Source organism: Lepisosteus platostomus, chromosome 5, assembly GCF_059453375.1.
Source record: "Lepisosteus platostomus isolate fLepPlt1 chromosome 5, fLepPlt1.hap1, whole genome shotgun sequence".
Lineage (NCBI taxonomy): Eukaryota > Metazoa > Chordata > Actinopteri > Semionotiformes > Lepisosteidae > Lepisosteus > Lepisosteus platostomus.
The window spans coordinates 11,039,558-11,066,790 of NC_142615.1; the positions used below are offsets into that span (position 1 = coordinate 11,039,558).

Sequence of the window (27,233 nt, forward strand, 5' to 3'; positions counted from 1 at the left end):
AAAAATGTGCAAATTTGTTTCCGATGTATTTTGGATAAAGATGTAACTCTCATAGAAGATACATTTTATCAGTTGAATGCAGTCGATACTTTCGACTTTTTATATGATGACAGGACCTACATTTAGGGCTCAGTACTGATAACACTGCTGCTATTGATGGAGTAAAAATAAGTGATGTACTGGCAGTTTTTTTTTCTGAGGCAAGAAGTCCTAGAACACCTCCTATAAAAATGTTAAGATTCAGAGCAAGAAATATTTTTCCACCTCACCTAATGCTATTGCATTAACGAGGCTGAAGTTGGCTTCTTATTCACCAGCTGCTGCTTCGCGTTTCTCATTCCATTTTAAATGCTGCTGCTGTGATGTTATGTCATCTTTCGCCTGTAGATGGCTCTCTACAGTCATTTTTAAAAATACTTATCCAGATGTATTACTGTACATATCCTCAGTAAAATGGAATATGTAAGTAGAGACTGTCCAAATTGCATTTTTGTATGAAACACATTTCAGAAACACAACTCACAATAAAACAAACTGGCATGTTATACCACGAGTAAATAAGACAAAGGCAAAACGTAAATTCACTGGAACTTTCTGCATATTTTCCACGACCTTGCCTTCTGATCATAAAAAGTCTCAAACTCTTGCTTTTTGCAAGAAATTTTAATATAGCAGTTTTAAATGGGACATTTAGAACATGGTATATGAGAATATATGGTTAACTGAGGATGAGCAGGGCGTGATCGCACTTTCTGCTTATTGCTGTGAACCTACCTCCTAGTTATAAAAATGTCTAAAAATTCTGACACAGATGTGTGAGAGACAATGGAAAAGACTATCAAAATCCTGAACTTCAGGACATTTTACTGTACTGTTTTTTTAAATACGACCCTCTGAACATGGCATGAGAGAATACATTGGCAAATGGTAAATGCACTGTTTGCTATATTGCTAGGGCTCTCCCTCCTGATTTTAAAATCGTCTCATATTTCTGACATCAAGGTGTGAGACACAATATAACAGACTGTCAAAATCCTGAACTTCAGGACATTTTACGGTACCATTTTAAAAATATGACCCTCTGAACATGGCATGTGAGAAAATGCCATGTGAGAATGCATTGGGAAAAGATGAATGCAATTTCTGCTGAATTGCTATGGCCCTCCCTCCTGATTACAAACTCGTCTCACAATTCTGACACTGAGGTGTGAGACACAATGTAACAGACACTATTAAATTGTGAAGTACAAGAGATTATACTGTTACATTTTTTTTAATATTGACCCTCTGGCATGTGAGGACTAAAAATAGCACACATTCTGCCAATTTGCTTTGTCCCTCCTTCCTCGTTACCAAAACATCTTAGTATACCGACACTAAGGTAAATGTCTCTAAATCCAGAAGTTAAGTTGTCAAAGTATATCGGAGGTAGCGTGGCCGAGCGGTCTAAGGTGCTGGATTAAGGCTCCAGTCTCTTCGGGGGCGTGGGTTCAAATCCCACCGCTGCCAGGTGCTTCTGTCGAGACCCCCTTTCAGCTGGCTTCAGGCGAAGGGAACTGCTTTTTGGCAGTCTCTCGAGAAACTAAGCAAAGTGTTTAAAGATACTTTCTCAGCTTGACATCAAGGCACAAAACAAAAACCTTCTTGCGTCCTCTCAACCCAAAAGCGCTTTGCCACTTTTTGCGTTATGCAGGGAACGACGTCTACCCAGATCACTTTTGTGTCAATGCAAATCGTAGTGTGCCCTCCGTTTTAATGTTGGCTGTGCTGGCGTGCTGCTTCTGTCTGTGAAACTTGAATGTTCTGCTTCTTCACACCAAATCGTCGGCGGGGGTTGAGCTTGTTAAATCTTTGCGCATAGCGCTCCTTTGGAAGTACTTTGTCCAAGTTCAAAAGCAATCGTGGGATTTACTTCATGCGTGCAAAAAGCATGCCTCGCACGACAGATTTAAATGGGGAATGGAGCCTGCTTCTTGCTGTTTTTCCTGTGGTTGCAGTTACAAAGTTGATCGTGCTTTCACATTCTGTTAACAGTATTCACTGGCTGAGCTTTTTCAGTTGGTTCGTAAAGGAATCTCTGCTTCGGTTCCAGAAAAGTCATCTGTAGTGTTTTTTTTCCGTGCCCATGGCAGTCTTTTAAAGCTGGTAGTAATGGCGGCGAAGTTAATTTTTTATCCTCTTTAAAAGAATAAGGACGGGCTGGGGCGAGCTCTATTTACCACTCTTTCAGCTAACCGCCGAACTCGCGAACTGATTACACTGCAGAGCCACAGGCGCCTCGCTTTTCTCCATTCTCTGGGTTAGGGTGAAAAAAAAACTTTGCTGGTATTAGCTGGCCTGCTGGGAGTACCTCTTCTTCACTGATAAGCAAGATTTGTGTTTCATCTTTCGCAAGCTGTATAGATTTCTTTCAAAACAAGTTGTTCCAGAAAGGAAACGAACACTTGCATTCACCTGAATTAAAAGGCATGGGATTTGCCCATAAGGATAAATTCTGTACAGTAAGACAGGAAGAAAGGCACCGCTGGAAATCGGACCCAGGATCTCCTGTTTACTAGACAGGCGCTTTAGCCAACTAAGCCACGGTGCCGGCAAAGTGCTGTCCTTTGACAGGCACTTGGACACGTCTCAACTGCTCTGAGACATCTGCGTTCGGTGTGCACCGAGCCTGCTCGCCTTGCAAGTTGCCTCATTTACATGCGATAGCTCCACCACTAAGAGAAAGGATGAGAAATGGCTTTTATCTGGCACTTTTCATGTCAGAGGATCTCAATCTGCTTTCTGTGTACAAGAGGATGTCCAACTCATGTAGCTAAAGACGTAGACGACAGTGCTCCACTGAAATCTTGATCTCACAACCCTCGGCATGACTCCGCTGTGTTCTGCTTTAGACACAGGGGGGAAAAGACTTCTTTCATCACACGTTTTGCACTGTTTACGGTGTTTGCAGTGCTCTTTCTTAAATGAAAACCAGGAATCGGCACCATATGAGGTGAGACTAGATAATATTGGATCAAGAAGCCTCGCCATTCCATGCGTGACGTGAGCAAAGTGTAATTCCTGTCTTTATAGTGTGCTTGTTAGAGACTTAGCTGGGACCCAGAGCGCTTTAAATCCGGGAGTCAGCAGCCCAAGACAATAGAGCTTCCTTCGTCTATGTTTTTTGCGTGAAGGGGGAAACCATGCGTGTGCTGCAAACGATCTTAGTATCGAAGTGCCGTCCCACATAACCGATCCGAACAATCTGCTTTACAGAGGAGCACTGCCGGAGCTTATCGTTGGCAAACTGAAGACCAGGCTGACCTCTTCTGTGACTCTTGAACACTGAGTCTCAAGGTTGTGAATTCAAGCTCCACACTGGCGGGAAATTCCATAGGTAAAATCACATTTTCTTGCATGCTAATCAAAAGAAATATTAAGAAACTTTTCCCAGTACCAGTTTTTTACAAAAGTAAAGGCACACGGCACATGTGTGCCACATCACGTCCGAGTTTAGTGACAACTACCTCAGAGATTGTAAGCTGGCTAGTTTCAGATCAGATCACTTTTTGTATCAAAGGTTCAAGCAAACCCGAATACTTTTGCAAGAGACATTTCAGAATCCCAGTCAAATCCAGTACGATTGCTGGATCCTTTGAATTCGACTGAACTATAGCACAGATCTGCAGTCCACCATTAGAATACTGTGGGTGTGCTGTATAAGCCATACCGCCCAAAATAGTTCTAAAACAGGAGAAGCATCCTCGTTTAGGAATGTGGTATAAAGTGAAATGGTCTGGGAAGAGTCCTACGTTTGAACAGTTCAAAATAGACGTAAAGGGGTATTTACGGACTCTTTCGAAATGTAAGAACAAGCTGTGCGGACCTTATCTTTATTTACCTTGTGTAATCGTTTTTCATAAAGTGTAATTGTATTATAGCATGTGCCCCTGACGATTTTCTTGATACGTTATATGTGCTCTTGTTTGTATTGTATGTAGTTTTGTTGTTCAAATAAAACGTAAAAGACACAACTTTCCGGATGCGGCTGCTGTAAAAATAAAATGACATCAAGGGTGCTGTACGCAGAGGTCTGAAACCTGCTCCACAGAAGATCTTTATCCAGAGGTGTTAAAGAAGTCGAGATCTCGCCATGAGAGGGGAAGCATCTCAGAAAAAGCAGGTGCAGTCGGTTCCACGGTCATAACGCCACTTAGTCGGGCGACAAGAGCAAAACCCACCCGGCTTCCTCCGGGCAAGTAATGAGACAAAGAGACAACACACAGCGGGTAGCGTGGCCGAGCGGTCTAAGGCGCTGGATTAAGGCTCCAGTCTCTTCGGGGGCGTGGGTTCGAATCCCACCGCTGCCAGGTGCATCTGTCGAGACCCCCTTTCAGCTGGCTTCAGACGAAAGGGAGGGAACTGCTTTTTGGCAGTCTCTCGAGAAACTAAGCAAAGTGTTTAAAGATACTTTCTCAGCTTGACATCAAGGCACAAAACAAAAACCTTCTTGCGTCCTCTCAACCCAAAAGCGCCTTGCCACTTTTTGCGTTATGCAGGGAACGACGTCTGCCCAGATCACTTTTGTGTCAATGCAAATCGTAGTGTGCCCTCCGTTTTAATGTTGGCTGTGCTGGCGTGCTGCTTCTGTCTGTGAAACTTGAATGTTCTGCTTCTTCACACCAAATCGTCGGCGGGGGTTGAGCTTGTTAAATCTTTGCGCATAGCGCTCCTTTGGAAGGACTTTGTCCAAGTTCAAAAGCGATCGTGGGATTTACTTCATGCGTGCAAAAAGCATGCCTCGCTCGACACCTCTACATACCTGACCACCACTGCATCACACAGCTGCCAGCGCACCTCACCGTGCCACATAGCTGCAAGCGCACCTCACCGTGCCAGGCCACCACTGCATTATACAGCTGCCAGGGCACCTCACCGTGTCAGGCCACCACTGCGTCACACATATTTCAGCGCCATATATTTCATGGATATTATGGAATATAATGGATGGATATCTTAGTTATCTTTCTAGTTCACAGGTTTGCATGCATAATTTAATTTTGAAAGCCACTGAGACATCAGGTACTACTGTTGTATTTATGAAAAAGAAACAAAACAAAAAACATACTAACAACTGTGCCATCCTACTCCTTAGTTAATAAATTTTATTATTCATCAACAGTTAACATTGTTAGCAAAATATTTTGAATTATATTTAACCCTATTTTTTCTTTAGTTTTGTATTTAACTTATTATATGATAGTCAGACTTAATGTATATTTGAACAATGAAAATATATTTTTACAAGATTTTACATTAAGCACTTAAAATTAATATGGTTAATAATAGTAAACTGTAACATGCTGTAACAAGATCGGTTAAACTGCGAAGAAAATGCTTTCAGAGAAAATGTTTCAGGTGTGAAGAACATAGATCTCCAATGCAATTTCAACCAAACCTGTTCCCACACACCCTGCCCCCACTACCATTAGAATATACACAAACATTTTAGCGTTTCATTCTGAGCAGAAGACCCTCACACCTGAAGAGTGCTGGCTGTGGCGAATTAAACCGGTTTTACAGGTTTCAATCACAGACCATGTGACATGGGAGTCAGGAAACTAACACACAGCGCCACTGGATTTGATAACGCTATAAAAACGCTATAAAATAATGTGACTTTAACAGAACAAGTTTACAGCACAGTACAAAAATAAATGCTGACCATGACTTTAGAAGCATAAATTGCCTTACACTCAATTTAAACACAAGCTGTCTTTAGCCCTCTAAGCTGGTTCATACAGAAATGTAGAGATCCAGGCTCAGAACACACAGCTTCATTAGCGAATACATATGCAGGACAACCAGAGAAGACGTTTTACAGAGGATGGATTTTTAGAAACATCCCATCAGTGACATCACTGAAGTCAACTCCTAGGTACTGTAACTGTCGTGTGGATAGTTTCACAAGAATCAGACAAAGGTTTAAGCATCGCTTGTTCTAGATAAAACTGCAAAAAAAAAACAACAACCAGTAATGTACTTCTTTGCGGCTCTGTTTGCCCAAATCATATATTCACAACGTGAAATCTAGAAAATAATATTAAGTAACCAAAATCCGCAATATGGAAACAGAACCTGTGTAATTGTTGATAGATGATGTACTCGTAACATTTTTTCAAGACGAACTACAACATTTAAAAAATGACTTGTATGTACTTGATATCTCTAATCAATCCACGGGTCCCAGCACAAAACGAAACTAAAACAGATACCGTTTCGCGCTTCTTATTAGTTGCTCAAAAAGTAATTTGACCATATGAAATGCATAATATAAACCTAGAAACATATACATGAGCAGTACTTAAGCACTGTAGTATCGGTGTTAAGACATACCTTTCAAATACTGTAAATCAAGTTAAAAATATCTCAAGACCGATTCTGGTCATAATGAAACCATGTTTCGTGTATGTTTTCTTTTTCATCTTGAAATAACTCATTTCTAAATACCTTTTTCACTGTTAACATCTTGTAGCAACTCTGCGACAAAATATACACTCTGACAGTTCATCCTGCTACCAACATTAAATAAAACAAATCTTAAGATTTCTATATTTATGTCTTTATTTAGTGGTTTCATTAGTGACAAAGGCTAAACTTTCTTGGAAAAATGTATTTTATGTGTTGCGGAAAAAACTGACTTGCTTTAACAAAATATGTTTACAAATCCTTTCACCTGGCATTTTCGTAGTTAGAAATTATGGAACGCTCTGTTAAAAGCAAGGGAGTTTTTATGTCCGTTGCAGTTCTTTTGCAACATGAATATAATTATATCGTTATTAATTTCTTGAGATACGCGATTCCATATTATATTCCCTTTTAATCAAATTCTAAAAGTATGCTTGTTGACTCCGGTATCGCGTTAGTTAAAGACTTCGAAGCTTACAATGTTTATGAAGAAATGAAATACTGGTGTGTATTTTTTTCTTTAAAGTACCGAGACCAGCCATATACTGTATGTTTATGTTCCAAAATTAATATCGTTTATGGCCTTCACACGCGTTACAGTATGCTCCTATTCTTTTTATGCTCAGAAGAGCCCACACACTCAGCTCTTAACCCCAGTGTGCAGAAAGGGTCAAAACGTGTTTCTCAGCAGAAATAAACATGTTTCTGCAAGTTTGGTCAACCCCATGTAAGTTATGGGGCAGTAACAGTACACTTTTCAAAACGTGTTTTTCAGCCCGAAATAAACGCGTTTTTTCAGACAACTGAATCCCCATGTAGCAGCAAGGCTCAGAAGAGCCCACACACTCAGACCTTATCCCCAGTGTGCAGAAAGGTTCAAAACGTGTTTTTCAGCAGAAATAAACATGTTTCTGCAAGTTTGGTCAACCCCATGTAAGTTATGGGGCAGTAAGAGTACACTTTTCAAAACGTGTTTTTCAGCCCGAAATAAACGCGTTTTTTCAGACAACTGAATCCCCATGTAATAATATTTCCCTTCAGTGGTAAAATTAGATATGAATATTCAATACTTAAATGGGCACAGTTAAGACATTAAATATACATATTCATACTGTATACAGTTTGCATACGGTAATATGTTTATGTTACGTGATTAAAAAATAAATAAATAAAAATGAAAAGTCCAGCACCAGCTGGATTCGAACACACAACCTGCCAGTTGGTAGTCACGCACCTAGACCAGTGGGCTAAAAGAGAGCTCACATGAATACATAGGCGAAACAGCCCTACAGAGCCCTGTCGCAGTACATGGATATAATCATACCGTTATTAAATTCTTGAGATACGCGATTCCATATTATATTCCCTTTTAATCAAATTCTAAAAGTATGCTTGTTGACTCCGGTATCACGTTAGTTAAAGACTTCGAAGTTTACAATGTTTAGGGAGAAATGGAATACTGGTGTGTATTTTATTCTTTAAAGTACCAAGACCAGCTATATACTGTATGTTTATGTTCAAAAATTAATATCGTTTATGGCCTTCACACGCATTACAGTATGCTCCTATTCTTTTTATGCTCAGCTACTCAGATTTCCCTTCAGTGGTAAAATTCAATATCTACAACGGGCACAGTAAAGACGTTTACAGTAAGTCTTTCTATGACAGACCAACGGACCACGAGTGCCCCTGTCGGTCAACCAATCACATACCGCGGTATTTTGCGTCATCGCGCGTCACGATGCATGACGCCGTAGCCAATTACCTCCGGTACGTGTCTGTACCGCGCACTTTGAATGGCTGCATCTGTAAGGAGATTGGAAAATATAAGAGCGTCTGAAACGTATAAGTACAGTACAGGTGGACGTAAAAGTAGTTAGATAAACAGTGTTTGTATTTTTATACAATTAGTTGCAATAGTGGAAACAATTTGGATTTTTTCGAATGTCTCGAAACCAGACATGCTGAAACGCTGTAGGTTTAGAATCAAGACTGGAGAGAATAACGTCTTGTGAGAAGATCTGTTTACTTATTCTGAGTTCTTCCCCTGACGAAGAAACCCACAAGTCTGAGTTGCTTCAGCTTTAGAGTGTCTAATATTAAGCAGTTATAATAAGGCCCTTTTGTGTCGAGCATTGTGGAATTTTAACAGGGCCAGGGTGCAATGTTTTTACGGGGTGAGCACAACTTTTAACAGATCTGCTTAAGGGGGGAGTGCAGTACAAGGACAAGATTGCCTTGGTTCCAGCAGCAAAAGCCGCCTGTAATAATTTGAAACAAGCTCTCTTACAGGTGCTGAGACTGGGGTTTCCTCAGATGGATCAACCATTCCTTTATATGTAAGTGTGGACAAAGGGTTACTGTATATGTATATAATGTATGTATTTGTTGCATGTAGGCCACAATTCTGGATGGCTATGGAGAAATAGGATTCTCTCACAACTGCAGGGACTCCAGTTAAGAATACTGGGCTTGTCTCTGAACTGATTTGTAGTTTTACAGCTGCTGACAGAAGCAGCTTGAGTAAGGTGTAAATAACACAATAAATAAAGAATTCCAGTAACTCAAGGTAACAACCATGCAGATGCAGATGCCAGACGAGCGGCACTGGGAGAGCGGGAGTCTGAGACCCCTGTGAAACCTCTATTGGGGAAAGGGGAGAATTCAGGTTGAGGGCTTTAATAGATGTTTAATAGTGGTTAGAACAAATGTGTAAAAATGTGGGGTTGTATAATGATGGGATGTGGGCTGGCACATACCCAAGTGTATGACAAAGATGATCCCGTGGTACGGACTGCCCTTCCCCTTGGATACTGATCTAGGGGCATACTACACTGGGAAGGTGTGCCAGGCTGTAATTGCCTCACTAGGGGTAAGTTAGAAGTCACATTGCCCCCATCACCCACAGTCTGAAAGACCAACTAAGGAAATATCAACTGAAGGAACACCGTGGGTAGATGCTCTACCTGCAGTCCTGTGCGGTTTGCGGGCTGGAGCAAACAGAACTGTGAGACTGAGCCCATTTGAGATCATCACGGGCAGCCAAAGAAACTCCCTGGAGGCCAAGTTTGGCTAACGCACTGATGAATTAACTAACTCTCTATTAAAGTATTTTAGGTTTGTTAACTGAAGCAGTGCACAGGGCTCGTGAACAGGTGCCGGACGCTTGGGGACCTCCAGTAGAGGGGAGACACGACCGGATACCTGGCGAGTGGGTGTAGGTGAAGAAGAGATACCCTGCCAGACGTTGCAATCCTGCTGGGAGGGACCATATCAAGTGCCACCAACTACTGACTGTGCCATCTGAGTGACAGGATGAGATCGCTGGATCCGCGTATCGCACTTTCACCGACCCACGGCACCAGAGACTGAGTGAACAGAAAGAAGGATGTTGTTACCGTTTCTGTGTCTGATGTTTCCTAAGACCAACAGTGTGCTTGTTAGGCCTGAGGAGCATTTCTGGGGATATGGTATCAATACATTCCGGGTGTTGGCATATCTATAAGCCAAAAAATTATAATCGGAGTTGGGTCAGTATTGCTGTTCCAAGATCCTGACGATAGATCTCCACATGGCTGAGGTCTGCGTTTGGGTCCTGGAGTAGGACTTTATGTATTTGTAGGATTAGGGTTGTTTTATATGTATAATTGTAACTATCACTTGTACAAAAACATCAATAACATCTTGTTGTAACTGTGGAACACACAATGTCATGGTAATGCATGCCTGTACATTTTAAAAAGGAAAGATCTGCCCTGACATTGTATGTGTAAAAATAGGCAGTCCTGACGTATGCCATATTTTATAAGGGGGGAATGAAGTAAGAGATAAGATGTAAAAAGGGTTAACTTAAGTCAGTTCTGCCTGAAAATTAGACTTCTAAGCAACAGGGGTTTATGGCAGGAAAGGGGGTTAACTGATAAGGATTCCAGATGCGAACAAGGAACCCCCTGGGGGCATAATCTTAAACTGACCATTTGGGCCTCTTAACTGGCCAAATACCATGACCCCCCCCCCTTACCATAACATTGAATGACGTCTGAAGCAGCAAGCAAGGACTATATAACCTAAAAGTTTGTACCAGCACATCGAACAATACTTCGGTTTTGTTGTTTCTTGCGGGAAACAAGACTTCAGCTTTATTGTTCCTTGCATGCAATAAACTCATCTGTTTTACTTCATCTTGGGATCAAGAACCTTATTCCTTCTGTTACAACAGTACCAAATGCACGTTTCTTCTGTAACCGGAGCCGATCATTTGCAATTGGGCTGTGCCGACAGACCAGGACGAGCTCTGTCGGCTCAAAAGCAGCGCAGGACCTGCAAGTACAACAGACATAATTCGGAAAAGTCCTGACGTTGCATTTCAACTGAGCCCCAGTATACATCGACCCTTCGACACTCTGAGTGACAACTCTCTTGCGTGTTCTCATATTTATGTAGTTTGCTTGCATGATGCCCGGAACAGCAGGGTTGTGTGCTCCCATATGGTTTAGTGGTTAGGATTCCTGGTTTTCACCCAGGCAGCCCGGGTTCGACTCCCGGTATGGGAACGTGTCAGTTTTGCCACCTGCTTTCCAAAAGATCAGCACCTTGTACGAAGGAGCCGCATTAAAACTACTCGAACGTGCAAAACGTGCGAGAAGAGGGGGAGCTTGTTTCCAGCCGAAACTTCTCGCGTGTGAGACGAGCTGATCATCGCTGTGGGAGGGTTACTCTGGTAGACAGGGCTGAACTTCGGCATTAGGATTTATAGTCTCCAAGATGATATTTGCACTTTCTGGAGAGGCGATTTTCTCCACTTCAGTAGCCCGATTTCGTCGATTGCGTGGAGAGGGCTGTAGAATGTGGCGCCGCCTTTCCTGCTCCGTCCATGACAGGCGTGCTGGTCTCTGGAGAGAGAGCACGGTCCATCAGCGCACTCCAATAAAGGCACTGGAAGCAGCTGAATTGCATTGGCGAAGCTCAGCGCTGGGCCGCTGGGCATGTCTTACCACTGTTTCCGTAGTGTAGTGGTTATCACGTTTGCCTCACACGCGAAAGGTCCCCGGTTCGAAACCGGGTGGAAACAGACATCTTTTGTCGCCAGGCACAAAAGGGGATTGGGGATTCGTCTAGCGCTGTGATCGAACAGACCCACTCACCTCTTAGTGTGGCGGGATCTGCACAGTGCATGTCACAGCGCATCCTGCTTTCACTTCAATGCGCGTCCTGATGTACCCCAGTCTCCCGCGTGACAGGTGGGGACAGGTGACAGGTCCTAACGAGGAAGACATCGCTCTCTCCGACCCCCAGCATCGTGTCCCGACCCACCGTGCTGGAAGCCGACGCGTGCTGTGATTCCTTTACGGAGCAGAAATGACAACCGAGGAGCCGAGAGATCATTTCAGCATTTCGCGTCTGAACTGAAAACACAAACGACCAACTCGGAATGACTTGCCTTTGACGCTTCTCAAAGCGTTCTTTGTGCATCGAACAGACCCACTCACCTCTTAGTGTGGCGGGATCTGCACAGTGCATGTCGCAGCGCTTCCTGCTTTCACTTCAATGTGCTTCCTGATGTCGAGTCGTGTGCCGTGCGGAGGCTCTGAAAGCGAGAGCAATGAAAAGGTGCACGACGCTGTGAAAGAAAACAGAGAAGTGAAAGGCAGTCATTTCTCTAAGAAGGTGAAAGAAATGCTACTCCCCGTCGGGGAATCAAACCCCGGTCTCCCACGTGACAGGCAGGGATACTTGCCACTATACTAACGAGGAAGACATCGCTCTCTCCAACCCCCGGCATCGTGTCCCGACCCAGCATGCTGGAAGCCGACGCGTGCTGTGATCCCTTTACGGAGCAGAAATGACAACCGAGGAGCCGAGAGATCATTTCAGCATTTCGCGTCTGAACGGAAAACACAAACGACCAACTCGGAATGACTTGCCTTTGACGCTTTTCAATGCGTTCTTTGTGCACGACGACTGCGCCGCCTAGCAGATACAAATGGGTTGTACAACTTTGAACTAGCAAATGGAAGAGGGCTAAGCCCCCTCTCTTTTAGCCCAGGTTCGATCTGTCTCCCAGAATCACCAGGGCGCACACACACACACACCCGTGCCGTTGAAGTGCTCTGCTTCATTTCTAAGGGCAACTCAACATTCACTCCTACCCCGAGTGCAGAAAAGACAGCATCCACAGCAACAACAGCTCAGGTCTCTGCACAGGAGCTAAGCTGCCCTCATCTCCTCTGCTCTGCGGCTCCTGCGGAGTGGAGTCCTGCCTGGAGCCGTGTTTGCAGGCGGCGGCTCCCCGCGCCCTGTCTGTGCGTCGTGTCCAAGAGCTCCTGGGAGGAAGAGAGAGCCCTCCCACTCGGGGGCTTTTCCACGGTCTGTGTGAGGAGGGGCGGGTGTGTCCAGTAGCTTATCGAGCGGAAGCCTGGGGCGGCGGAGAGCTGTGATCGTGCAGACCTTGAGGTGTCACCTCTTTGTCTGCTTTCCCGCCCCCCCTCCGCCCAAGCTCTGCTCCAAAGTAGCCCGGCAACCCCTCACATCTGCACGTGTCACAACCTAAGGTGCGGTCATGAGACACCCATGGGGTGTCGTTCTGTTCTTGCTAATTGTTTCCTGCCCGTCGCAGGCAGGAGTCCATGCGAGGAAGATGCGCTGGACAGAGCTCAGAGGGCGCAGCTGGGTGGCTTTCCTTCTGAGTGACGTTCCTGCAACACTCTCCCGCTACTCTTGGTGCGCTCATGCCACAACACAGGAAGGCTGGAGCAGGTGGCTGTGGGCTTTGCGCACCGCCGAAATAGCTCAGTTGGGAGAGCGTTAGACTGAAGATCTAAAGGTCCCTGGTTCGATCCCGGGTTTTGGCATTTTGTTTCATCGCGCCCTTTGTTCCTCTCTCCAGCGCCCCCTGCCTAAAGTGATGCGTCCCTTTCTCAGTCCGAAACGCAAGCGAGACACCAGCAGCAGTCCCTACAGGTTTCCGTAGTGTAGCAGCTATCACGTTTGCCTAACACGCGAAAGGTCCCCGGTTCGAGACCGGGCGGAAACAGCCTCGTTTTGCACGCTCCTGTACTTCACAGAGGTCTTGAGCGACCGGTCATTTGTTCCCAATGTATTTCCGGTGCCTTCGTGCACTCTTGTACCAAACGCACGTTCCTTCTGTACGCGGAGCCGATCATTTGCAATTGGGCTGTGCCGACAGACCAGGCCGAGCTCTGTCGGCTCAAAAGCAGCGCAGGACCTGCAAGAACAACAGAAAGATTAGCATCCAGCGGGGGCCTCTTAGTGAGCCCAAGAGCTCATCAAGAATCGGCTCCAGCAACAGGGCTGGGCGCATTGTTCCATTCTCCGCCCACTCTCGGTGTAAACAAGTCCCTCCTGGTCTCTGCTTGAAATGCACTTTCCTGCGTTTGCTTTGGTGTAACTGGCTTCCCCTGCATGGGTGAATGTGAAGAAGATCCTTAGTAAGTCATTGAAGAAAACCGAGAAGAGGTCGGAGTGGCCTCTGTCGTTCATGAACGATCAGTCAGGCAGTACTCCTCTGTAAAGCGCCGTTCGTTCACATCGATTGGCTTTTTTTTGCCTTCATTCGTGCGAGTAGTAAAAGCAGACACCCCTATTCTGCCGTGACCCGGATTCGAACCGGGGTTGTTGCGGCCACAACGCAAAGTACTGACCACTATACGATCACGGCGAGTTACTGATACACATGTAGCAGGGCGGAAAAGGATGTGCTCTCTTCGTGTGACATAATTCGGAAAAGTCCTGACGTTGCATTTCAACTGAGCCCCAGTATACATCGACCCTTCGACACTCTGAGTGACAACTCTCTTGCGTGTTTTCTCATATTCATGTAGTTTGCTTACATGATGCCGGTGAAGTGGAAATCTAATAAGTAAATTGATTCTTAAAAATGTAGAGAGCTTTGAAAAAATATATTTGTGGTTTTAGATAATATATTTCAAAGATGTAACTGCTGTGCTACAGTGCGTGCAGAATTTTAGAAAACAGTTCGTCAACAAAGTACACTGTTTAGGTTAGTTTAGAAGACAATGTACCAAAACAATATATGCTGTCTGGGTCATTAGAATTGGCTGAAAGTAACTGATAAGCTTTGAATAACAAATCTAGTTTTTCTTCTCTCGCTCTATGATGTAATCTGTTTTCTCTTAGAGAAAGGGGAAGTTTTAGAAGGGACCAAGTGCTGAACTTTTTTACAGCGCAACGTCTTATAAAAACCCTGTACTGCTTGTAACAAATTGAGTCTCTGATGCACTTGGCGAAGTGGCAGCAGGGCTCCCAATATTGCAATATTGAAATAAAGACCTTACTCAGGTGAGAACTCTCTCTTGTGGCTTCCTTGACAGTTATATTTCCATGACAGTTTGGGGGCTCGTCCGGGATCACAAACCTGAACGCGAACTGCTGCTGAAACTCCATCCGGACCCGGACAATTTTAGCAAATTGGACGAACCTCGGAGGATAAACTGTTTATCCTTCCAGAGACGCGTCTGGAGAATTGGCAGCTGTCTGACGTCAGTAAGTGATCCTTTAAAATTAATAGTTTGAGAAGCGAGCCACAGGGGTGTTCTCACGCGGGTTTGATGAGTCTGGGACTCATATAAAGAACTTATCTTAACACAGACGTGTGGTTTTTGCTCTGCGGAGTAGTTAATGTGATAAGGTTCTAAGTAAGGCACCGATCGGTAAAAATGGGAAATTAAAATTCAAAGACGAAAATGGGACCGAGCAGTCCAGCAAAAGTACATGTACGACAAATTCGGAGAAACAATTATAGCCTGGGTTAGGGAAAAAAATTATGTTCATGAACTGTAAAGCTAGGGTAATAGGTGTAAGGGAACTTGCACATAATTTATATATGATAATTAGGGGCCCATAACTATGAAGGATCTTTGTAAGTGAATCAGAATGGACAGAGGAAAGTTGAATTAGGAAAAAGAAGTTTCCTGAAGAAGGGGAAACTTAGAAGAGAAGGAGAAGAAATGAAAGAAAATGAATTGGAAAACTTATTTAATGGAAAGAGGAATCACAGAAATAATGGGAAGCTTAAAAAAAAAGACTAGTCTTGAAACTAAAGAACAGCAAGCTGCAGCTAAAGTCATGGCCATGCGTACTAAAAAGAAAAAGTCTCCACCGAAATTAGAAAGCGGTCCGGAGCCACTTGTTTGTGAAATACCAATGTGCATTTTTCCAGGTCCAGAAGGAACTCCAGCATATGTACAGTACATTGACATTGGTCTCCTAGTGAATTATTTGCATTAGTTAAGTCTTTTCCTTAATTGCCTGATGATCGTAAAGAATTTAGAAGAAAGGCAAGCGCCTTGTTCTTGATTGTCTTAAGCCTAACTACAGTGACATAACCTTGTTGCTAGATCATATTGTTCCTAAAGGCTTACAACGTCCTCTAAAAAGGAGGAGGCAGATTGGCGGATACGTGACCCAAATGATGAAGAAGTATCCATCTAAATTAAACCACACGGACATGGAGAGGAAAAGTTAGGCGGCCGCTTCTAAAAAGAGGTAAGGACTCCTCTTTTCTAAAAAGTCCCTTGTCCTCTCCATGTTGCTGTGGTGGGTTCAGGGTTTTCCTGAAGCTGAAGCGAGTACAACAGAAAAATGAGTTAATGGTGTATGTGTCTTAGATGCCTGTTTTGTGAAGGTGGGGTAGAAAAGGAGGGATTGCTGAAGGAATAGCATCTCGCCCTGCCCGTGCGAAAAAATCCAGGTGTTGCATCCTGGTACACGACTGCAGTACGGCTGAAGGTAGTAACTAGAACTGTACTTGCAGAAGAGCCGAAAATGGTAACTCGATTCAACTGTGTGTTTAAAGCCAGGATTTGGAACCTGGTCCGTGTTCCCGTATTGTGATAGTTTGTCAGTTTGTCTTGACTGGGGGATTCCGCGGGGCGCGTGGGAGACGTGAAAATGGTTAGGTGTGAAGGGAAAAAAAAAGTTTGATTAATCCAAAGTGAAATTTAAAAGAAATATTGACTGTCAGACGGAATTTAGGCTGAACAGGAATGTAGAAAAGTGTATGAACCTTTGGATAAAAATATTTAGAGGAATATTTGAGAATTCAACAGAATATCATAGATGAGACGGAAAAATCCCTGATGGAAAAGCTAAAAGCAATGGCTGAACGAAACGAAGTTGTATATGTAGGAAAAGAAAAAGCAAAAGAAGAAATAGAACGCCTTGAGAGAGAATCTGGGAGAAGGGTGGGAATTAGTGTGGAGATTTTTGAAAGAGCATTACCCACCGAAAACTGATTAGAGAAAAGTAACAGCATGTCAGCAGAAGGAAGTGAGGATGTTTTCAGATTTTACAGAAAGGTTTATAGCTTTATGGATAGTATACTCGGGGTTAGCCGTTGAAAAGGAAGTGAATGAAGATACTTCCACAGTAATAAAACAAATTTACTTGAGTGGGTTAAAACCTGATGTTGCCAAGAATGTACAACTATGCTTTCCTGATATTACGGACAGCGGCGACAGATTTGATTTAATAACTCGCGAAGCATGCATGCAGAAGTGCGAGCGCTGCAAATGGGAGGTAAAAAGACACCCAAGGAGGAGAAAAGGGAGCCGCCAGTTTTTAGAAATTATTGTGTGACTTTAATGTTATACCGAGATATAAAACCTCAAAGACAAAACTACTAATAAGCTGGTGTGCAGTTACTAAAAAAAAATGTGTTTTTTGGAGAAATTGGAAGAAAGAGGCTTGATTTCACAATTAAAGACCATGTCAGAAGCTGAAAAGAGAGCGGTGTGTGAACTAACAGTTTTAATCTAGTAAACACCTCTGTAGCCTTCCTAAATTTATCTCAGGATTGAAATAATCTTACAGTGTGCAGTAACTGGGGGACACAGGAGCACAGCTGTCCTGTTTTAAGACTAAAACAGCATAAAGATGTGATATAAAGTTTTCTAACGGGTAACAGGAGGCTACAGGAGAAGGGGTGCAAGGGTTGTGTTTAAAGCAAATATAAGCTGTCACAGTCTGCTTGGGAAAATATGTACAGTTTCAACTACTGATGTGGGTGGGGGACACCCCAGACCTATTTTAGGCCCAGACTGCAGCATTTTATAAGGAATTACTGCATGAAATAGCATTTATGTAAACTAACTCAATAGAGTTATGTGATATTGTGATTGTTTTACCTAATGAGGGAATCCATAAGGCCGGGCTACTCCAAGTATTGGATCTTGAGAGGAAAAAAAAGGAGTATAAAACCAACTACATGATAAAGCCAGGGTGAATGCCTTCTCAGAACGAGCTTGTCTAGTGACGTATTGGTTTAAGGGGGGTAGTGCAGTCTAAAGACAAAATTGCCTTGACCCCTGCAGCAGAAACCGTTTTTGATGTTTTGAAACAAGCTTTCTTGCAGGCACTGGCCCTGGACTGGATTCCCTCAGACTGATCATCTGTATGTAATCTGTATGTAAGTGAAAGAAATGGGTTGTGAGCCGTTGTGCTGGTGCAGGAGCATGGAGATAGGCATCGTCTAGTGGGTTATTATTATTCAGGACCCCTTGATGCGGTGGCCAAGGGGCCGTGTTTATGTGTTGTGCAGGCTACCTGCCTGGCTGTATAAACTGTGAATAATCTGGTGTAGAACTAGCAGACCGAATGAAAAGATTTAATTGAAACTTGTAAATATGCTAAATGGAAAACTGTAGCAATTTATATAGACTGTATATATACATTTGGTGTATGCCACAATTTTGGATGGCAGTGAAGGAATAGGGATTTCCCCAACATGGCAGGGACTCCAGTTAAGAATGCTGGGTTTGTCTCTGAACTGTTAGAAGCTTTGCAGCTGCTGACTGAAGTAGCTGTGGTAAAGTGTAAATCACATAATAAAGAAATGTTTCCAGTAACTCGAGGGAACAACTTTGCAGATGTAGCTGTCAGGTGCGCAGTCCTGGTAGAACAGGAGTCTGAGACCCCTGTGAGACCTCTGTTGGTGAAAAGGGGACAGCTACAGGATATTCAGGCTGAGGCCTCTAAAGCAGAGAAAAGGACATGGTTAGAAAAGTGTGTGGTGCTGCCAGCACACTGGACGCCCTGCATGCCCTCACAGCCTAATGCCCTTTGTAGCTCGACAAATGCACTCAGTTGGACACCTGGGTGCGAGTCAAATGGTGTGCTGGTTACCCAAACCTGGGTGGGGACCGTGTTTGAAGCAGTAGCCACTTATGTGGTATCTCAATGTGATGCTTATCAAAGGAACTCAACTACAGTTCAGGTGCAGGTGCTACAGCTCAAACGGCCTGCTCCTGAGAAACCTTTCATGCAGTAGCAAATGTTTACAATTTACATTTGTAAAGGGAAACCTTGGCTCTTATAATCTGTTTTCCCAGTGGGTTGCTGTCACTGCCTCTGTGTCTACCAAACACTTGATGATGGAGATAAGCCCTCGGTGGGCACTGACCTACCGCTTGTATTATGATCAAGGGACAGGCTGTGGCTGGATTATTCGGGGTGAGATGGACTGAGATCACCCTCAGTCTGCTGGAACAGTGGAATGAAGGAACAGAACTCTAAAAGATCGACTAGACATCAGACTGAAGGAGCGCCATGGGATGCGGGCTGGATCAAACAGAACTGTGTAATAGAGCCTGTTTGATATCATCACAGGCCAATCAACGAAACTTCCTGGAGGGATGAATTTGGCTAATGGATTGTTGAATTTGCTAATTCTCTATTGTAGTATTGTAGGTTGTTAATTGAAGTGGTGCACGGGGCTGGTGAACAGGTGCTGGACACTTGGAGACCTCCAGTAGAGGGAAGACACGACCTGATACCTGGCGAGTGGGTGTGGTGAGGGAGATATACCCTGCCAGATGTTGCAACCCTGCTGGGAAGGACCATATCAAGTGCAACTGACTACCGACTCTGCCATCTGAGTGACAGGATGAGATCGCTGGATCTACGCATTGCGCCGACACCGAACCACTGCACCAGAGACTGAGTGAACATTAATTATTATATTGTCACTGTTTCTGTGTTTGTTGAGCTTCCTGAGGGGGGGCGACAGTGTACCTGTTAAGTGTAAGGAGCTTTACTTTACATAAAATGGGGATATGGAATCAATACTTTATCAGTCAGCCACAAATAATAACCAGAGCTCATGTTGGGATTGTAATGCTATAAAAGATGCTCATGGGAGTAATCCCCTTTGATAGAGGTGATTATTTAGGTTTATTGGCATGGGTAAATAGCCCTGCTTTCAGTCTGAGTGTAACTCAGATGTATTAGAATGGAAATAACTGTATGCTCCTCGCTATAATCACAGTTTTAGGCCATTCTCTATTAGGGTGATAGACAGCTGTTTAGGTGACCCAGCTGTTGACCAATCTTGTAAAAAAACCCTAAGAAAAATGCTGGGCTCCAGCCCACAGGGATTTACCTGTGCTGTAGGAACTAATGCATGAATAAGGAGACTGGATTCTGGTGAAAGACAGGAAAAAGAGGTGGTGTTCGCTCAGGTGGAGGGGGTGCCAGGTGTCCTGAATTCATGCTTCCCACTGTAAAAAGGTCACAAACGAACTGAGCAAAGAGCAGGAGTGATCTCTCCACAGGGCTCCCAATATTGCAATATTGAAATAAAGACCTTACTCAGGTGAGAACTCTCTTTTGTGTCTTCCTTGATAGTTATATTTCCATGACAGAACACACAGCTTCATTACCGAATACATATGCAGGACAACTAGAGAAGACGTTTTACAGAGGAAGGATTTTTAGAAACATCCCATCAGTGACATCACTGAAGTCAACTCCTAGGTACTGTAACTGTCGTGTGGATAGTTTCACAAGAATCAGACAAAGGTTTAAGCATCGCTTGTTCTAGATAAAACTGCAAAAAAAAAACAACAACCCATAATGTACTTCTTTGCGGCTCTGGTTGCCCAAATCATATATTCACAACGTGAAATTTAGAAAATCATATTACGTAACCAAAATCCGCAATATGGAAACAGAACCTGTGTAATTGTTGATAGATGATGTACTCGTAACATTTTTTCAAGACGAACTACAACATTTAAAAAATTACTTGTATGTACTTGATATCTCTAATCAATCCACGGCGACATTGTTAAAGCAGAGTTCCAGTAAAAATAAACTAAAACGCCCTGGGCATACCGTTTCGCGCTTCTTATTAGTTTCTCAAAAGTAATTTGACCGTATGAAATGCATAATATAAACCTAGAAACATACGTGAGCAGTATTTACGTACTGTAGAATCGGTGTTAAGACATACCTCTCAAATACTGTAAATCAAGTTAAAAATATCTCAAGACCGATTCTGGTCATAATGAAACCATCTTTCGTGTATGTTTTCTTTAAAGTACCGAGACCAGCCATATACTGTATGTTTATGTTCCAAAATTAATATCATTTATGGCCTTCACACGCGTTGCAGTATGCTCCTATTCTTTTTATGCTCAGCTACTAAGATTTCCCTTCAGTGGTAAAATTAGATATGAATATTCAATACTTAAACGGGCACAGTTAAGACATTAAATATACATATACATACTGTATACAGTACAGTTTTCATACAGTAATATGTTTATGTTCCTAAATCAATCTCTTTTATGAGCATGTGAAAGGCATGGTGAATCGATTCTCAAAAATTACTGTACTTTGCATGATTGGAAACAAATGCGTGATTGCGAAATGCTGTGGTGTTACTTTTACAAAGACGGTCAATGAAAAAAAGAATGTTGACCAGGGCAATACTTTGAGTTTACACTTACAGCTTGTCCAAGGTCATTCATTATTAATACTTTTAGTAATACCTTTGTTAAAGACTTTGATGGCCACAGCTCAAACATGAGAGGTTGAGTTTATTAGCTCCACCTTGCCGAAATTCCGGATACTATTATTTTGCTTGTCATATTATAGGAGAATTTACGGTAACTAGCGGTATTTACCAGTAACTCGCGGTATTTAATGGTAACTTGCGGTAGACTGCGTACAGCGTACCGGAAAATAATGCGGTATCGCCCACGCATTTTGAATGGCTGCATCTGTATGTCCCCCAGCTCTGAGCCCATTGGGCCTGCTGGTGTAACCAGAGCTGCAGCGTCGCCATGCTGGTGGGGGTCAGTTCGGCTTTTCTGTTGGAATGAACAGGGGGGTTACATGATGGTGCTGTCTGTGGTATGGCTGTCCTGCTGGTCTGGATGAGGGGTGCGTAGTGTGGTGCAGGTACTTGTCCCATCCTGCTCTTGGTCCAGGTTGGAGGGTTGCACCGATTCTGAGTCTTGTTAGCTGATATGGATGGGTTTTGGGGTGTTGATACCAGAGTGGTCCGGGGGGGGTGCAGGTGTCTCGGGGGCATTCTTGTTTTTCTGTGAGTTCAGGTTGATTCTGTTGGTTTTGCCACGAATCTCCCTCACGCAGGCAAGCGCTCCCGCATTCCCTCGAGCTCTCTCCGTACCAAACGTCCACGCGTCAATCAGTCCTCTACTTAAACCCTCATCTGTCCCCCGGTCATTGCTCACGATTGAGATTCTCTCCCGGAGCTTATGTACTAACTACACCTTTGCCTTACTACGACTTCTCCCCTGGACCTCGACCCTGCTTTTCCGACTACCGCTTTAGCCACTCGATTTTGTACCTTCGCCTGTTTTACGCTTTCTCGGATCCTGACCCAAGCCTGTCTCTTCGTTTACACCTCTGTCTACCGACGCAACTTCTACGCCTTCCCGGACTCCGACCCCTGCCAGTACCTCGACTACGCCTTCGCCTGTCGATTCTGTGCCTATGCCTGTACTACGCCTTCCCGGACTCGGACCCCTGCCTGTTTACTCCGATTATGCCTGTGTCTCACGCCAACCCTACCAAGGGCACCGCATTGGATCCCTATCCTCAGCAGTCAGCCCCTGCGTGACAGGTTCTGAGTGTCTTAGTTACATCCATTTGTGTGTATAGATGAAAAAGCTATTGAAGAGCACCCCAACACCCCCCACCCATCTCGGTGGAAGTTGCCATGTTCAAAAAATCCTAAAAAGATAATTAAAGTTGCACACAACAAAGCATGACTGTGAAAGGTCAGGAGGCCTGACTAGTGAGCACAACACTTGATTACAGTAAAAAAAAATAAAGAAATGTTCTACAACTCAAAGCGAGGTTGTATAAGGTTAGGTGAAATGTCTGGTGTAAAACACCTGGTTGCAGCACTGTGGCTGTTGTGCTTGAAGAGCTATTGACTCGTGAATAGCACCCCCCTATCCCCATGTACCGCCTGTCTAATGGTGCCATATTGAAAACTTCATAAAAAAATAAAGAAAGGGGCCACAGCCACAGCAAGGTTGCATAAGGTTAGGGGGCCTGTGTGGTGTGTAAAACACTTAGTTTCAGCAGTGTGGCTGTTGTATTTCAAATTCTATTGAGCCATGAAGACGACCCACCTGTCCCAGTGTATTACCTGTAGTGTTATCTTCAAAAAATAATAAAAAAATAAAGAAAGGTGCCACAGCCACAGCAAGGTTGTATAAGGTTAGGGGGCTAGACTGGTGTGTAAAACACTTGGTTTCAGCAGTGTGGCTGTTGTATTTGAAATGCTATTGAGCCATGAAGACGACCCCCCTATCCCAGTGTCTTACCTGTACTGTTATCTTAAAAAAACCAAAACAAAGCTGGGAAAAGTCAGAGGACCTGCTTAGTGTGCAAAACACTTACTATTGGTTTAAATGCTATTGGTTTGTTAACAAAATACCCCTATACCAGTGCATTGTGCCACATTAAATAAAAGCACGAGAAAAAAAGATTCAGAACACAAAGCTGTGTCAGTGTTCTGTGTAAAAAGTCGGTTTGAACATCATGGGAGCTGTTTTTAATAAGCTGCTGAGAAAAGAATATTTTAAACTTCCTGCTGTCAGTAGTATTGTCAATATAGTTGAACCACACCTGAATGAAAATAGAACGTAAAGGAAGGGTTTCAGAAATCAAACAAAGCTTTATTCCCGTGCTTACAGTCTGGCTAATTGGAGACTGCACTGTTCTGCTTCCTATGGTCATATATGGGTTTTTCACACGAAGCCGTATTGAACAGTATTTCTCGCGTTGTGAACGTGTGCACACAGCAGTCCCCGGGTTCCAGTTAGTGTGTAATTACGCATCGATGAAAAACTGGAGGTTTTAAAAAAGATGATTAGCTCACTGATAGTTTGGTGTAGAGGCTGTTGAAATATCCACAAGTTGTGGTCTTTAAAATGCATTTGGTTTGAAGCCGTTCTGTGCTTCTATTGCAAAGATATGGACAAGAGAAAATGTGAGCATGGTCAAAAAAATGTCATAAAAATGACAAAGTGAAGGCTGAGAAAGCATTCACAATGTATTTTATACACAAAGCATGTGTTTTTGTAACTCTAAGAGATTTCGCGAAAGCGCTACAGGCATGCCAAAATCGTTTTCGAACTTCAAGCTAACTTTACCCCGGTACAGGCGTACTGGTCTCTGGAGAGAGAGCACGGTCCATCAGCGCACTCCAATAAAGGCAATGGAAGCAGCTGAATCGCATTGGCGAAGCTCAGCACTGGGCCGCTGGGCACGGTTTACAACCGTTTCCGTAGTGTAGTGGTTATCACGTTCGCCTCACATGCGAATGGTCCCCAGTTCGAGACCGGGCGGAAACAGCTGCTTCTTGCAAGCTCCTGTACTTCACAGAGGTCTTGAGCGACCGGTCATTTGTTCCCAATGTATTTCTGGTGCCTTCATGCACTCTTGTACCAAATGCACGTTCCTTCTGTATGCGGAGCTGATCATTTGCAATTGGGCTGTGCCGACAGACCAGGACGAGCTCTGTCAGCTCAAAAGCAGCGCAGGACCTGCAAGAACAACAGAAAGAATAGCATCCAAAGGGGGCCTCTTAGTGAGCCCAAGATCTCATCAAGAATCGGCTCCAGCAACAGGGCTGGGCGCATTGTTCCATTCTCCACCCACTCTCAGTGTAAACAAGTCCCTCCTGGTCTCTGCTTGAAATGCACTTTCCTGCGTTTGCTTTGGTGTAACTGGCTTCCCCTGCATGGGCGAATGTGAAGAAGATCCTTAGTAAGTCATTGAAGAAAACCAAGAAGGGGTCGGAGTGGCCTCTGTCGCTCATCAACGATCCAGTCAGGCAGTACTCCTCTGTAAAGCGCCGTTCGTTCACATCGATTGGCTTTTTTTTGCCTTCATTCGTGCAAGTAGTAAAAGCAGACGCCCCTATTCTGCCGTGACCTGGATTCGAACCGGGGTTGTTGCGGCCACAACGCAAAGTACTGACCACTATACGATCACGGGGAGTTACCGATACACGCATGGCAGGGTGGAAAAGGCTGTGCTCTCTTCGTGTGACATAATTTGGAAAAGTCCTGACGTTGCATTTCAACTGAGCCCCAGTATACATCGACCCTTCGACACTCTGAGTGACAACTCTCTTGCGTGTTTTCTCATATTTACGTAGTTTGCTCGGATGATGCCGGGAACAGCATGGCTGTTCGCTGCCATATGGTCTAGCGGTTAGGGTTCCTGGTTTTTACCCAGGCGGCCCGGGTTCGACTCGGTTTTGCCTCCTGCTTTCCAAAAGATCAGCACTGTGTACGAAAGAGCCGCATTAAAACTACTCGAACGTGCAAAACGTGCGAGAAGAGGGGGCGCTTGTTTCCAACCGAAACTTCTCGCGTGTGAGACGAGCTGATCATCGCTGTGGGAGGGTTACTCTGGTAGACAGGGCTGACCTTCGGCAATAGGATTTATAGTCTCCAAGATGATATTTGCACTTTCTGGAGAGGCGATTTTCTCCACTTCAGTAGCCCGATTTCATCGATTGCGTGGAGAGGGCTGTAGAATGTGGCGCCGCCTTTCCTGCTCCGTCCATGACAGGCGTGCTGGTCTCTGGAGAGAGAGCACGGTCCATCAGCGCACTCCAATAAAGGCACTGGAAGCAGCTGAATCACATTGGCGAAGCTCAGTGCTGGGCCGCTGCACCACAGAGATGAACAGAGATGGGGCCTCATTTGGGAAGGCTCAGAACACTTAATTCTTTCTTATTAATAAGCCTCGCTGCTACAACACATATGCAGTTTGAGCACACATAAGACGATAACCAAGTACCACAAACTACCAGGCATCTAGTATCATTAGCAGTTCAGGTGGGGAGCTGCATCACCATGTGTAGGCTGCAAAGGAACAAGTAATAGGTCTATTCCATGCTTAAAAGAAAAGAAAGAAAATACAACATTTCAGCCGTGGAGCCCTCACACCTGAAGAAGCCTCCACGGCTGAAACGTTGTGTTTTCTTTTTTCTCTTTTCATCTAGTGTCATTAGCCTTTTAACAGTTCCTGTCAAAATAAAATCGAAATGGATAACATTCTAGAGAGAGTTTGAAATACCAAGGTACAATTTAAAACATATCTCTTCCACTACAACCACAATATTTTGGAGAGATCGTTGAACCTCACTGTTCTGACATGTCCGTTAGCCTTCGTCCTGCTTCAGCAATGAATGTGGCGGGGCACATTCTGAGGGAGATGAGGTCAATCAGGTGGCAGGAAAACCAAGCTAAGCTTTTTTTTGAGATCCTGAAAACGAAAGAAGGGCCATGTATATGTGTGCAGCTGGATATGTAATTGCAGGTGGCGTAGCAAATTCTGCTGAAGCCCCACTGCCTGGTGTGGACGGTAGCTGTGCATGTTGCAGCACGTGAGATCAAGGGGGCATGTCATGTGTTTCAGCACTTCACTCCATTCAGTAGCACATGATTCCCTGAGTTCTTTGGATGACCTGTGGACCGATCTTTCACGATGAAGAATTCCTTAAGAAGAATAGATCTCGGCCCACCATCCCAATGCCTCCGTCTCAAAACAGCAACCTCCAACTGCCCTTAGTCTGCAAGGCAGTCCTTTCAAATGCGATGACAACGCCGGGACCTTCGTTGCCTATTGTACGAGCTGAACTTTTGTGCTCATCAATTCAACGCTCTTTCCATCAACTCATCTTGTCTTTTGACGCTTCGTGTTTTGCGCTCCTTTGACTATCGGCATATCGGGTGACTGCAAACACTGAAGTTCTTGCTTACGGAGTGTGGAACATTGTTTTCAAGTGATCGCTGTTCTGTCATGTTGACGCCGAGTGAATCTTTCTTTGGCAACATGGGCAGGCTGACAGCAGTGCGAGCGAAAGTAATGGCAAATTTCTTGACTTATTTCTGAATGTGAATGTTCTTTAGAAAAGGGATGCGGCGTTGCTTCTCGCCCGTGTAAAGGTCACGCATTCCAGACGTGGTTATGAGCGAACAGTTGCCGCAAGTGTTTGAAAAGAGCAAGAGAGGAAGCAGCCCTGCCCCGTGTGAGGATCAAACTCAGGCCTTTCAGATGACGAGACTGACGCACTACCAATTACGCCAACAAGCCCAGCTGCAGTACACACACCGGAAAGTTTGCCTCACATGGATTTCAGTCGCCCGTTCCCTAATCTTTAGACGCCCTCTGCTGAATGTTGCATTTGCCTTTTGATCTCACCGATACATTTTTGGTCTGTTTCTGTTGCGAGTCCGTCTTTCAGATCTCACCTAGCACAAGTCTCTGTGGCTGAAGTGGCCTCTCTGCTTCAGCACCGTGCCCTCACTCAGCCATTAAAAATGTCACTCGGACTTCTGACATGCTGACATGAAATGTCAAGAGAGAGGGGCGGAGTGACGCTTAAGCCAGAGAGAAGATGAAAAGGGGGCGTGGCTGCGAAACGCTTGACAGCTGCACGATGCTCTCCATGTAAGGCGGGACCACAG

At 44.2% G+C, this 27,233-nt stretch overlaps 5 non-coding genes across 5 annotated transcripts; 4 read left to right on the forward strand and 1 right to left on the reverse strand.

Moving 5' to 3' along the window:
* The first annotated feature begins 1,427 nt into the window (after nt 1–1,427).
* Nucleotides 1,428–1,509, forward strand: trnal-aag (transfer RNA leucine (anticodon AAG)). Its single transcript has one exon. It is a non-coding gene; the product is annotated as a tRNA-Leu (tRNA).
* Nucleotides 1,510–4,267: 2,758 nt separating this feature from the next.
* On the forward strand, nt 4,268–4,349 carry trnal-aag (transfer RNA leucine (anticodon AAG)). The gene has a single exon. It is a non-coding gene; the product is annotated as a tRNA-Leu (tRNA).
* Nucleotides 4,350–10,928: 6,579 nt separating this feature from the next.
* trnae-uuc (transfer RNA glutamic acid (anticodon UUC)) lies at nt 10,929–11,000 on the forward strand. Its single transcript has one exon. It is a non-coding gene; the product is annotated as a tRNA-Glu (tRNA).
* A 2,225-nt stretch (nt 11,001–13,225) lies between these two features.
* trnaf-gaa (transfer RNA phenylalanine (anticodon GAA)) lies at nt 13,226–13,298 on the forward strand. Its single transcript has one exon. It is a non-coding gene; the product is annotated as a tRNA-Phe (tRNA).
* Nucleotides 13,299–14,053: 755 nt separating this feature from the next.
* trnah-gug (transfer RNA histidin (anticodon GUG)) lies at nt 14,054–14,125 on the reverse strand. The gene has a single exon. It is a non-coding gene; the product is annotated as a tRNA-His (tRNA).
* Nucleotides 14,126–27,233: the final 13,108 nt, after the last annotated feature.